This window comes from Mus pahari, chromosome 17, assembly GCF_900095145.1.
Source record: "Mus pahari chromosome 17, PAHARI_EIJ_v1.1, whole genome shotgun sequence".
NCBI classification, from domain to species: domain Eukaryota; kingdom Metazoa; phylum Chordata; class Mammalia; order Rodentia; family Muridae; genus Mus; species Mus pahari.
Window position 1 is genome coordinate 21,018,643 of NC_034606.1, and position 11,455 is coordinate 21,030,097.

The window sequence follows — 11,455 nt, forward strand, 5'->3', positions numbered from 1 at the left end:
CAGCACTCAGGAGGCAGAGGCTGGCAGATCTGAGTTCGAGGCCATTCTTGTCTACATAGTGAGCCTCAAGCCAGTCAAGGCTAAATAGACTCTCTCTCTCTCTCTCTCACACACACACACACACACTCACACACACACACACAAAACAACAAAAATCGGATCGAATAAGAAAAATGATGGAACAATATCCTGAATATGAAAGTGCCACAAATTTATTAGTGGTTATCACTGAGATAGCTCAAAGTTAAAAGTGCTTGCCATGGAAGCTGATAAGCTGGCTTCAGTCCCCAGAAGATACAGTGGAAGAGACCCAACTCTGAAAGTTGCCCTCTGACCGCCACACATGTGCCATGACAAAAGTGCACCCACACGCACAATAATAAAATTTTAAAAATTAAGGATACTGTAGGATAGTGTCTTAGTTGGAGTTTCATTGCTATGAAGTGACACCACGACCAAGGCAACTCTTATAAGGGAAAACGCTTCATCGGGAACAGTTCAAAGTTTCAGAGGTCCAGTCCATTATCATCATGGCAGGGAGTGTGGCAGTGTGCAGGGAGACTGGAAGAGCCACAGGCAGCAGAAGACTGTCACACTGGATGTAGCTTGAGCCTATGAGACCTCAAAGCCCACCCCCACAGCGAAACACTTCCTCCAAGTAGGCCACACCTCCTAATTGTGCAGCTCTCTATGGACCAAGCATCCAAACACATGAGTCTGGGGTGGGTTGGGGGGGGCATTCCTATTCAAACCACCACATAGACCGAGAACAGTGATACCCTTAGTGTCTTCAGAGTTTTGTGGCATCCAGCAATTTACCTGTTTTTCCCTAGCTTCAATCTCTTGTTCTGAAGTGGGGAAAGCCCGAAGTGCTTACTAAGTGGCAGCTATGGTTTTATTCTTATTTCTCATTACTAATTAATGAGACCAAATTGAGTTTCTTCTTGCTGCAACAAAAAATACCCGGACAAAAACATCTCAAGGAAGGGTTTATTTTGGCTTGAAATTCAAAGGGGATAGAGTGTATCTCCTTAGGAGAAGGCATGGTGGCAGGAGCCAGCAGTGGCTGGTCAGGTTGCACCGGAAGTCAGGAAAGGGAGAGAAAGGGATGCTTGTGCTTAACCTGCTCTCTCTATTCACGGCAGGAGCCCAGCCCATGAGATAGTACTGCCCACATTTAGAATGGACCTCAGTTGACCTAGTCTAGGGAACCCCTCACTGACATGCCCAGAGGTTTGTTTGCAGCACGTTTCAGAATTCCATCAAGTTGACAACCCAAATTAGCCATTGTACTGGCTGGTTTTGTGTGTCAACTTGACACAGGCTGGAGTTATCACAGAGAAAGGAGTCTCCCTTGAGGAAATGCCTCTATGAGATCCAGCTGTAAGGCATTTTCTCAATTAGTGACCAAGGAGGGGAGGGCCCACTGTGGGTGGTGCCATCCCTGGGCCTGTAGTCTTGGTTTCTATAAGAAAGCAAGCTGAGCAAGCCAGGGGAAGCAAGCCAGAAAGTAACATCCCTCCATCATCTCCTGATTCCTGACCTGCTTGAGTTCCAGTCCTGACTTCTTTTGGTGATGAACAGCAATGTGGAAGTGGAATNTGAATAAACCCTTTCCTCTCCAACTTGCTTCTTGGTCATGATGTTTTTGTACAGGAATACAAACCGTGACTAAGATAGCCATCATATAAGTTCTTTCGCTCCCTGCGAGATGGACTTGGACTCTTCCGTTAAAATTGAATGATTGTTTGTGCAGGCTGCTAGAGGAAGAGAATTGTCATTAAGGTTGGACCCTGGGTGCCACACTAACTGATCAACTAGACAAAAGGTGTGCACTGGTATTACAGTGGCAAGTTTTTTTTTTTTTTTTTGAAAAATTTATGTACTTATTTATGTGAGTACACTGTCTTCAGACACAACAGAAAAGGGCATCAGATCTTTTTGTTTGTTTGTTTGTTTGTTTGTTTTGTTTTGTTTTTTTGAGACAGGGTTTCTCTGTGTAGCCCTGGCTGTCCTGAAACTCACTCTGTAGACCAGGCTGGCCTCGAACTCAGAAACCTACCTGCCTCTGCCACCAGAGTGCTGGGATTAAAGGCGTGCACCACCACGCCCAGCGGCATTGGATCTTATTACAGATGGTTGTGAGCCACCATGTGGTAGCTGGGAATTGAACTCAGGACCTCTGGAAGATCAGTCAGTGCTCTTAACTCCTGAGCCATCTCTCTAACCCGGCAAGTTGGTTATGAGTGAGCACCCTCCCTCTGGTTGGAATTGAGGCTTGTTCAACATGAGAGAATACATTTGGTACTGTAAACCTGATAAGATCTTTTGTTTGTTTGTTTGTTCTGTTTTTTGTTTTGTTTTTTTTTAAGCCCCTGGTTTGGGAAGTCCTAAGCTTTTATGAGGAAGCTACTGCTGTTGTTGTATTAAGTGGGCATGGTGTGCCTATCAAATTGCCTTTTAAATAACCATGTCTATTGTTGTAGATTGGTCAGCTTTTTTGCTGTGACCAGAGGCAATTATACAGATTCAGAACTGGTCAGAGTGCTCAGAATAGTGACTCCTGAGTGTTTGCCCATAACTGTGATGCCTGCATTATCCCTCTCAAGGCTCAGGGAAGGAACATCTTGCAAGAAGGAGGTGGAAAGGATGTCAGAGCCAGAGGATAAGGCAAAGTGTTGTGGAATGCTGCCTCCTGGGCATGACATGGGCACAGTGCTCTTGAACTCATAGCAACTGGGGTTTCCTGGAGTACCTACAAAGGATTGGGCTTACCAACATCTTGCTACAAGAGGGAGGGGACCCTTCCTCTCTCTGAGGATTTATAGGTAGCTAATGGTTGTTTAGGGAAAAGGAAAGACATTTTCTTTAGGGATGTAGCCACTGGCAAATCGCTCATGTTCATGTAAGGAAGCTCTTACCCACACTCTAGTAAGCAACCTGCGGGGCCGTGGGTATGGGGGGGGAAGAGGGGAGTGGGAGAGATCCCACGTCCCACCAGAGTTCCAGTGCTCTGGGCAGGCGGACGTAGGAGGACTGCGCATACTTTCCATATGGCCCCTGGTGGGCATCTGGCTGTGTTAAGCCACTGACCCCATATGGCGGGTGGTGGACAAGGGGCAGCCCCAGGTACCAGGTTCTCATCCTATGCTGGATACGACTGAGGAGCTGAGAACAGAATAGGGGCCCCAGGGATGAAGGGAGGAGAGGGCAGGGAGAGAGGGGGTGCTGGGTGGTTCCCACACAGGCTAGAATCCTTGGTCAGGTCCATGGCTGGAGCACAGGATGGCCTTCTGGCAGGTTAGACGTAACTCATTAGGAGAAAGCCCATCCCATCGTTCAAGCCTTGATGAGCAGAGACAGTCTATGGTTTAGAGCTTTATTGTAGAAAGACAGAGAGAAAAAGAGAAGGTAGAAAGAGAGAGAAGCCACCCATGGCCACGTGGAAAGAGGGGGAGAGAGAGAGAGAGAAAAGGAGGGCTAGAGTGTAGGAAAGGTGAGAGCTTAAGAGAGTGAGGAGGGGCCAAGCAGCCTCTCTTATATTGGGCTGGGCTATCTTGCTGTTGCCAGGTAACTATGGGGGGGGGGGGGAACATACCTGACTATAGTCAGGTAACTGTTGGGGTGGAGTCTAGCCAGAATGCCAGAAGCTTGGGACATTGTCTGCATGACTGATAGTCACAGAATTATGGACATGCACCTGATTCTGGGAACGTGGCTCGCCTTTTCATCCCTTGTAGATTTCTCTATTGGGTCAACCAAAATAGGTTGCCTATCACAGTCCCACAGCAACCCTTGTAAAAGTTATGGTCTGGTTCTTCCTCCTAGCCCCATGCTCCTAGAAATGAGACTCAAAATATATTTATAAATATTTTGGCCATATAACTAGGCTCTTCTCTGACCAGATTATAACTTGAAATAGCCCATTCATTTTAAACGACATTCTGCCATATGGCAGGTTACTTATGCTCAGGTACCATGCGTCCATCTTCTCACATCTTCCCAGGTAGATGTGCTGCATGGCTCTATCCCAGAATTCTCTCTCCTCCTGAATTTCCCTCCTCCTACTTACTGCCTTAGCCATAGCCATCAGATTTATTATTGACAGGTACCACATCCATGCAGACATAAGAGATTCTCTCTACAAACCCTAGTGAAACTCACTGGGTCACAGGAGTGGGAGGAGCATGAAACAGAAGAGAGGATAGTTAGGTAGTTGTGGGGGGCGGTCAGTGAGAGTGGATAAGGGGCGGGCGAGAGAGAGGGAATCCATCACTTATCTGTTGCCGTGATAACACCAGCCAACTACAGCAGCTTACAGACGAGTTGATTTGGGCTGAGGATTCCAGAGGGCTAATATTCTCTGATGGGAGGAAATACACTGAGGTGAGGCACCTGGACCAGGAAGCTAAGTGATCATGTCTTAAAGCAGAGCGATCAAACAGTACATTAAGCGAGGCTTCTTACTCCCAAAGCTCTCCTCCAGTGACAAAGTTCCTCCAGCAAGGTGGCACCTCCCAAACCTCCCCCAAGCAGTGCCATTAGCTGTTGGAATGCCCAAGACGGTGGAGAACATTTCCCATTCAAACCACCACAGAGGGAAATGTGGAGGGTTAAATATAATCAACCTGTATGAAAACGTCATGGTGAAACCCATTATTATCTGTAACCAATATATGCTAATAGATGTCAGGAGCCATCACGGAACAAGCTAATAACTAGCAGGCGATCTTCCTGAGATGGTCTGCTTCGGATTATAATATGCGACAGATTTGCTCTATAGGAGAGGCCCAAGAGAATTCATTTTAGGAAAGATTCCTGCTATTAATATGCTTTTCCTGTTGTTATTAAATGTATACATCACTAGGTATTAGCCCAGCCCTTTTGAGCAGATCTCTGCAGAGCTACAAAGATGCACTGCCTTGTAGTGATGCTATATAGACAAATAGATGACTTCTTAAGTCTTAATGATGATCCTATAAGAATTCCTAAAATTGCCAGGCGTGGTGGCACATGCCTTTAATCCCAGCACACGAGAGGCAGAGGCAGGTGGATTTCTGAGTTCGAGGCCAGCCTGGTCTACAAAGTGAGTTCCGGGACAACCAGGGCTATACAGAGAAACCCTGTCTCGAAAAAAAAAAAAACGAACAAAACAAAAACAAAACAAAAGATTAATTCATTTGTAGGGAATATGATAGCTTAACCTTATCTTCTGCCCAACACCATTAGGAATTTTGCTTGTCAAATAAAATTTTGCTTGTAAAACTATCCCGACTTTTATCACTAGATGGTGGTATTGCTTCATGTTTCACAGATGAATCCACTTCATTCTTTGTAGTGGTTTGCCTATGCTTGGCCCAGGGAATGGCACTATTAGGAGGTATGGCCTTTAAGACCCTTGTCCTAGCTGCCTGGAAGCCAGTCTTCCCCTAGCGGCCTTCAGATAAAAATGTAGAATTCTCAGCTCCCCCCACAGCATGTGTGCCTGAATGCCGCCCCAATTAAGTGTTGTCCTTTGCCTTGGTCATGGTGTCTCATCCTAGCAATGCAAACCATAAGGCACTCTTGTTCACTGTCATCTTAAAAAGGAAAGCCAAGGTCAAGTACTGAGAATAATGACTGTTGCTGCTCAGCCATAAAGGAAACATCTGTACCACTCCCTCCAAAACACAGAGAGTTCCAGGAGATGGAGTGGAAAGGCTGTAAGGACCGGAGGATGAACCACGCAATGCTATCTCCTGGCTTTGATCTGATCATCATCATGAGTGCATAGCAGCTCCCTGTGCAAAGCCTGAGCCAACCACCACCAACAACGACAACACGGAAAAGATGTGGGGTAAGAAGAAGTGGGTCAGCAAAAGTTGGAGACAGCAGGGAGGATGGTGGGAGTCACAGGTCACAGATTGGCCCATCATGCCTGGTTCTGACCTCTTCCTCACTTCTGACTTGGCTATAATCCAATTGTTGTGAAGAGACAACATGGCCAAGTTTATAGAAAAGTTTATGGGGGCTTGCTTACAGTTTCAGAGGGTGAGCTCATGGCAGGCAGGTAGGCATGGCCCTGGAGCAATAGCTGAGGGTTCATGTCTTGAGTTAATGACCATCAAATAGAGGAGGGAGAGGGACGGAGGAAGGGAGGGAGGGAGGATGGAAACTGGGAATGATCTGGACTTTTGAAACCTCAAGCCTCACCCCTGGTGGCACAACTCCTCCACCAAGGCCACACCTCCTAGTCTTTCCCAAAAAGTTTCGCTAAGTCAGGACCAAGTATTCAAATATATTATGCAGGGTGGTATTCTCATTTCAAACACCATACTTTCTAGGCTCTCACCAAGGCCTCCATGGTTTAGATGAAATGTCACCCACAGTTGGCTGATGCTGATTGGAGAGTACCACTTTATTAGAGGAAATATACTGGGGGAATAAAGGGGGTGGGAGAGAACCCGCACCCACCCGCCCCTCAAGAGTTCCTGTGTTGTGGGCAGGCAGACATGGAGAACTGCCTCGAACTCTCCACTCAGCCCCAAGTGGGTGTGTGGCTGTGAGTAGCCATGGACCCAGTCTGGGGGGCAGTCTGAGGTCTCTGGGCCTTGCAGAGGCCAGAAATAACAGGTTCTCAGTCTTGGACATCCCAGACGCCGCTGTATATCGTGGAAGAGCTGAGGACAAAATGCCTTCCCCCCCCCCCCAGCGGCAGCTCAGTCAGCCCCAAGGCCAAAGGGAGAAGAGGGCAGAGGCAGAGGGGGCACTGGTGGTTCCCATGAGAGTCCTTGGTCCAGTCCATGGCTGGAGTGTAGGAAGGCCTTCCAGAAGGACATTAGATAAGGCTCTTTAGGGGAGAGCCTATCCAATCGTTCAAGCACAGAGGGCCTTGATGAACAAAGACAGTCCATGGTTTTAGAGTTTTATTGTAGAAAGAAGGAGGGAAGGTAAAAGAGAGGGGTGGGCCATGGCCACATGGAGAGAAAGGGGAAAGGAGTGGGAAAAGGAAAGCTAGAGATGAGAGTAAGAAAGGTAAGAGTTTAAGAGAGAGAGGAGGGGCCAAGCAGCCCCTTTTATAGTGGGCTGGGCTATCTTACAGTTGCAGGGTAACTGTGGGGAGGAGCATACCTGGCTATTGTCAGGTAACTGTGGGGGTGGAGTCTAGCCAGAGTGCCAGGAGCTTGGGGCTTTGTCTGCATCACTGATAGTCACAGAATTATGGAGTTGGGGACTCTGTGGTGTCAGGAACCTGTCTCTGGGAATGTGGCTCACTGTTCTGTCCCTTATAGAGTTTTCTACTGGGTCTCTGCAGCAACCATCCCTCATCCAAAACAGGCTGCCTTTCACCTTCCCACGGTGTACCAAATGAAGATGGGCTTCCCACAGTGTGCCAAGCGAAGACGGGCTTTGAGAATTTGAAAGATTGTCTCTGTTTCTAGTTTGCTTTCTCGGCTTCCTAGCTGAGGTTCGAGATGTGAGCGCTCAGCATCTTCTCCCTCAGTTGTACCTACCACTTGCTACCATAATGGACTCTCAAAACCCCCTGGAAATGTAAGTCCAAATAAATAAATAAATAAATAAATAAATAAATAAATAAATAAAATATTGAGAAAGAGAGAGAGAGAGAGAGAGAGAGAGAGAGAGAGAGAGAGAGAGAGAGAGAGAGAGAGAAGCAGGCAAAGGCTGGTATAAGCTGTAGTCCTTTCCTTCAAGCCACTGCCTGCTGAGAGGCTGAACCTGTCTTCCTGATAGAATCCAGACAAAGCAAGGAGAGCCTGGCATGGTGAGGGATGGGCTTCCCCCCTTTTAAAGTTCAGACTTAAAAAGTAAACTGTGGGCCTTGATCAGAGAACTGTGTCTTGGCTCGTTATTTCTCTCGCCACCTTTCCCATCCAACCCCAATTTTCCTTTCAGGAACCCAGTAACCTGTGGCCACTGGCGGCTACAATATTGAATCAGTCAGCTCGGAGAGGAGTTTGAGCCAGAAGAACTGAGTACAATCAGCCAGCCAGAGTTCAGAAAGAACTAGAAAGGGTAGGCTTATTCAGCAGTCAGCCTCTGAGATGACAATTATATCAGGCAAATAAAAGTTGCTTTTAGAGCTGGTGAGATGGCTCAGCGGCTAAAAGTCCTCACTGCTCCTTGAGGGGTCCAGAGTCCCCAGCAACCACATGTCAGCTCACAACCATCTGTAATAGGATCTGAAGCCCTCTTCTGGTGTGTCTGAAGACAGCTACATTGTAGTCATAAGTAAGTAAATCTTTTCTTTAAAAAAAAAAAAAGTTACTTTTACACATGCACATAAACATACACACAAAGTAAATAGATAAATGTAAAAGAGAAATCCCAATAAATAAATTAAATGACACATCAGCTAGGCACACACACACACACACACACACACACACACACACACTTTAACATAGCTGTAATCTTGATGCATGTTACAGCCACCATATGCAAATAGCAAACAGAGTCATTTATCCCAAATGGCAAACCTTTGCTGATTAAGACTGGAACGGTTCAAGGTACAGTTCTTTGTCAATATATATAATAATCACATTCCTGACCATTTTGTATTATGTTAAAGTTTCTCAAAACCTATCTCCTAAGAAAGACAGTTGAGATTTAAGATAATTCAAGTCTTTGAGAGTTATTGTCCTAGGGAAATGTGATTTATAGCATACCTAGTACTGGGTCATTATAAGCCAGTATCACCCCGATAAATGTAATAGACTGTAAACATTCCCAGTAACCTCTGGGAAGTAGCCATTTCTCCACAGTATTTAGTGTCATTGCAAAAGTCATCAGTAGATGGCAGCACATACCAATATGTTAAATGATGTGGCACAGTAAGGAAAGCTGAACTGGAGAAAACAGCTTCTTTTATAATCTTTTCTTAAAACAAAACAAAACAAAACAAAACAAAAAACACAAAAGCAACACATTACAATATTAAAGTGAGTGTGAATTATGAAGTCATGAGTGTCTTATTTCTCACTGTCGTTTCAGTTAGCTTTTATCTCTTGTCATTTGTTTGTTTGTTATCAAGCATAGTTTTCAGGTCTCACGTAGGAGCTTGTTTTGTTAGTCTGTTTTTGACAGGGCCAGGGATAAAACCCAAGTTCTTAGCCATGTTAGGCAAGTGCTCTGTGACTGAGATACACTCCTGAGATACCTCACAATTATTTTGTTAAAGACTAATTCCCTCTTGACAATCCAAGCCACAAAAATATTTGGATAGGAATAACACACAACCCTAAATAGGATGTGTTTCCTTCAAATCCTTCCCTTCAGAGCTCTGGGAATCCTCAAGAAGAGAAGGCAGAAAGAGTATTAGAGCCGAAGGGGATGGAGGATACCAAGAGAACTAGGCTCACTAGAGCAATAGGAGTGAAGATTATATGAACTTCTAGAAACTGAGGCAGCATGCACAGGGCCTGCAAGGGTCTATACCTACTCTTCTGCATTGGACAGGAGACAGGGTTTCTCTGTGTAGCCCTGGCTGTCCTGAAACACACTCTGTAGACCAGGCTGGTCTTGAACTCAGAAATCCGCCTGCCTCTGCCTCCCAAGTGCTGGGATTAAAGGCATGTGCCACCACTACTTGGTGGACAGGATAGTCTAAACCCATTGGCTCCTTCCATTCACAAAACCAACAACAAGTATAATGGCTGAAGAATCAGGAATCCATCAAAGTTTGAGAGCAGTCTAACTCTTTTTTTTTTTTTTTTTTTTTTGGTTTTTCGAGACAGGGTTTCTGTGTAGCCCTGGCTGTCCTGGAACTCACTTGGTAGACCAGGCTGTCCTGGAACTCAGAAATCCGCCTGCCTCTGCCTCCCGAGTGCTGGGATTAAAGGCCTGCTCCACCAGGCCCGGCTAGGGACAACTCTTAATTGGGGCTGGTTTACAGTTTTAGAGGTCCTGTCCATTATCATCATGGCAGGAAACATAGCAGCATCCAGGCAGACATGGGGCTGGAGGAGCTAAGAATTCTACATCTTCATTCAAAGGAAGACAGGAGCAGACTGTGTCCAGCCAGCTAGTAGGAGGGTCTCAAAACTCACCCTCACGGTGACACCCTCCCTCCAACAAGGCCACACCTACTCAAACAAGGCCACACCTCCTAATAGTTCTACTTCCTGGGCCAACAGTATTCAAACCACCACAAATACTGACCTTTCTTCCATCTTCCAAATGCTGCTGTCTGGGTGAGTGGTACCGATCCCAGATAACACCTACCCTATCATTAAGCTTTGTGGCTGACACTATACTTTCACTTTTTTTTAGTAATTAAGTTCATCTCTTCACTTTGTGACTAACCTTTAGGAAGAGCTCATTGTACCAGTACTGCTCAAAATATGGTTGACTAGGGAGTGGCCAGGAACCTAAATGAAGAAGGAAACATACAGTTTGTGGCTGAGAATCCACTTAGAAACACTCACAGCAATTTTACAGAGTATTTCTCTCTCTTGACTCCTATAAGGCTTGGGCATACGTTAAACATGCCTTCTTGGTGTAATTTGTGTATTTCATCAAAACGGCACGCTTTGATCACCTGGAAATGCAGACCCACACCCAGACTTTGATATTACCCTCTGTGTGCCATAACATGCAGGAGCCATGCACTTGCAGAGTGAGCCAGCATTGCTGGGAAAGGTGCCTTCACTTCTACACTCGTTTCCACCTGTAAGGATTTGTGGAATTTCATTTAATTAATTCAATCACCAATGAGACTGACGCTAGGTAACCTTCCCCTCTGAGAACAGAAAGTTTCCTCTGAGAAGATAACTGGCTTGCATGTGGAAGTCTGTCAAGATTTTCAACTCTTCTGAAATCTTGGTGTGGGATTAACTGCCATAGCAATGCCCTCCTGTCTTCTGTCATCAGCTATACACAGAGTTTCTTCAGGACCAGTTGTTCCAGGACAGTCATAGCCATTGATGCCTATGTGTCCTTAGCAGGCAGTTTCCCCCATATGTCTGATAGAAGAGTGAGAGTATGATGTGATCCCTGTATCACATAGGCCTAAAGTTTTGTATGTAACAGCAAATCAGCTCCAGGTATCAACACACACACACACACACACACACACACACACACACACACACACACACACACAAGAGGCTTTCAAGAGAAATATCCAGACACACACATAGGGGAGGCTTTCAAGAAAAAAATATCTAGGCTCAACAGCCTTTGGGACGTGGAGGCAGGAGAATCAAGAGTTCAAGGCCAGCTTTGGCTATGTGAGATATTCTGTGCCAAAAAACCAAAACCAAAGATAAAATTAAAAGTTGGCATTTCCCTAACCTGAAATTTTTTAGCCTTAAATTGCGGTGATTTTTTTTAAATCACAAATGTACACAATTTTGTTATTAAAATGTATCTTCAAAACCTTATTGCCGGGTGTGGTGGCGCACACCTTTAATCCCAGCACTTGGGAGGCAGAGGCAGGCGGATTTCTGAGTTC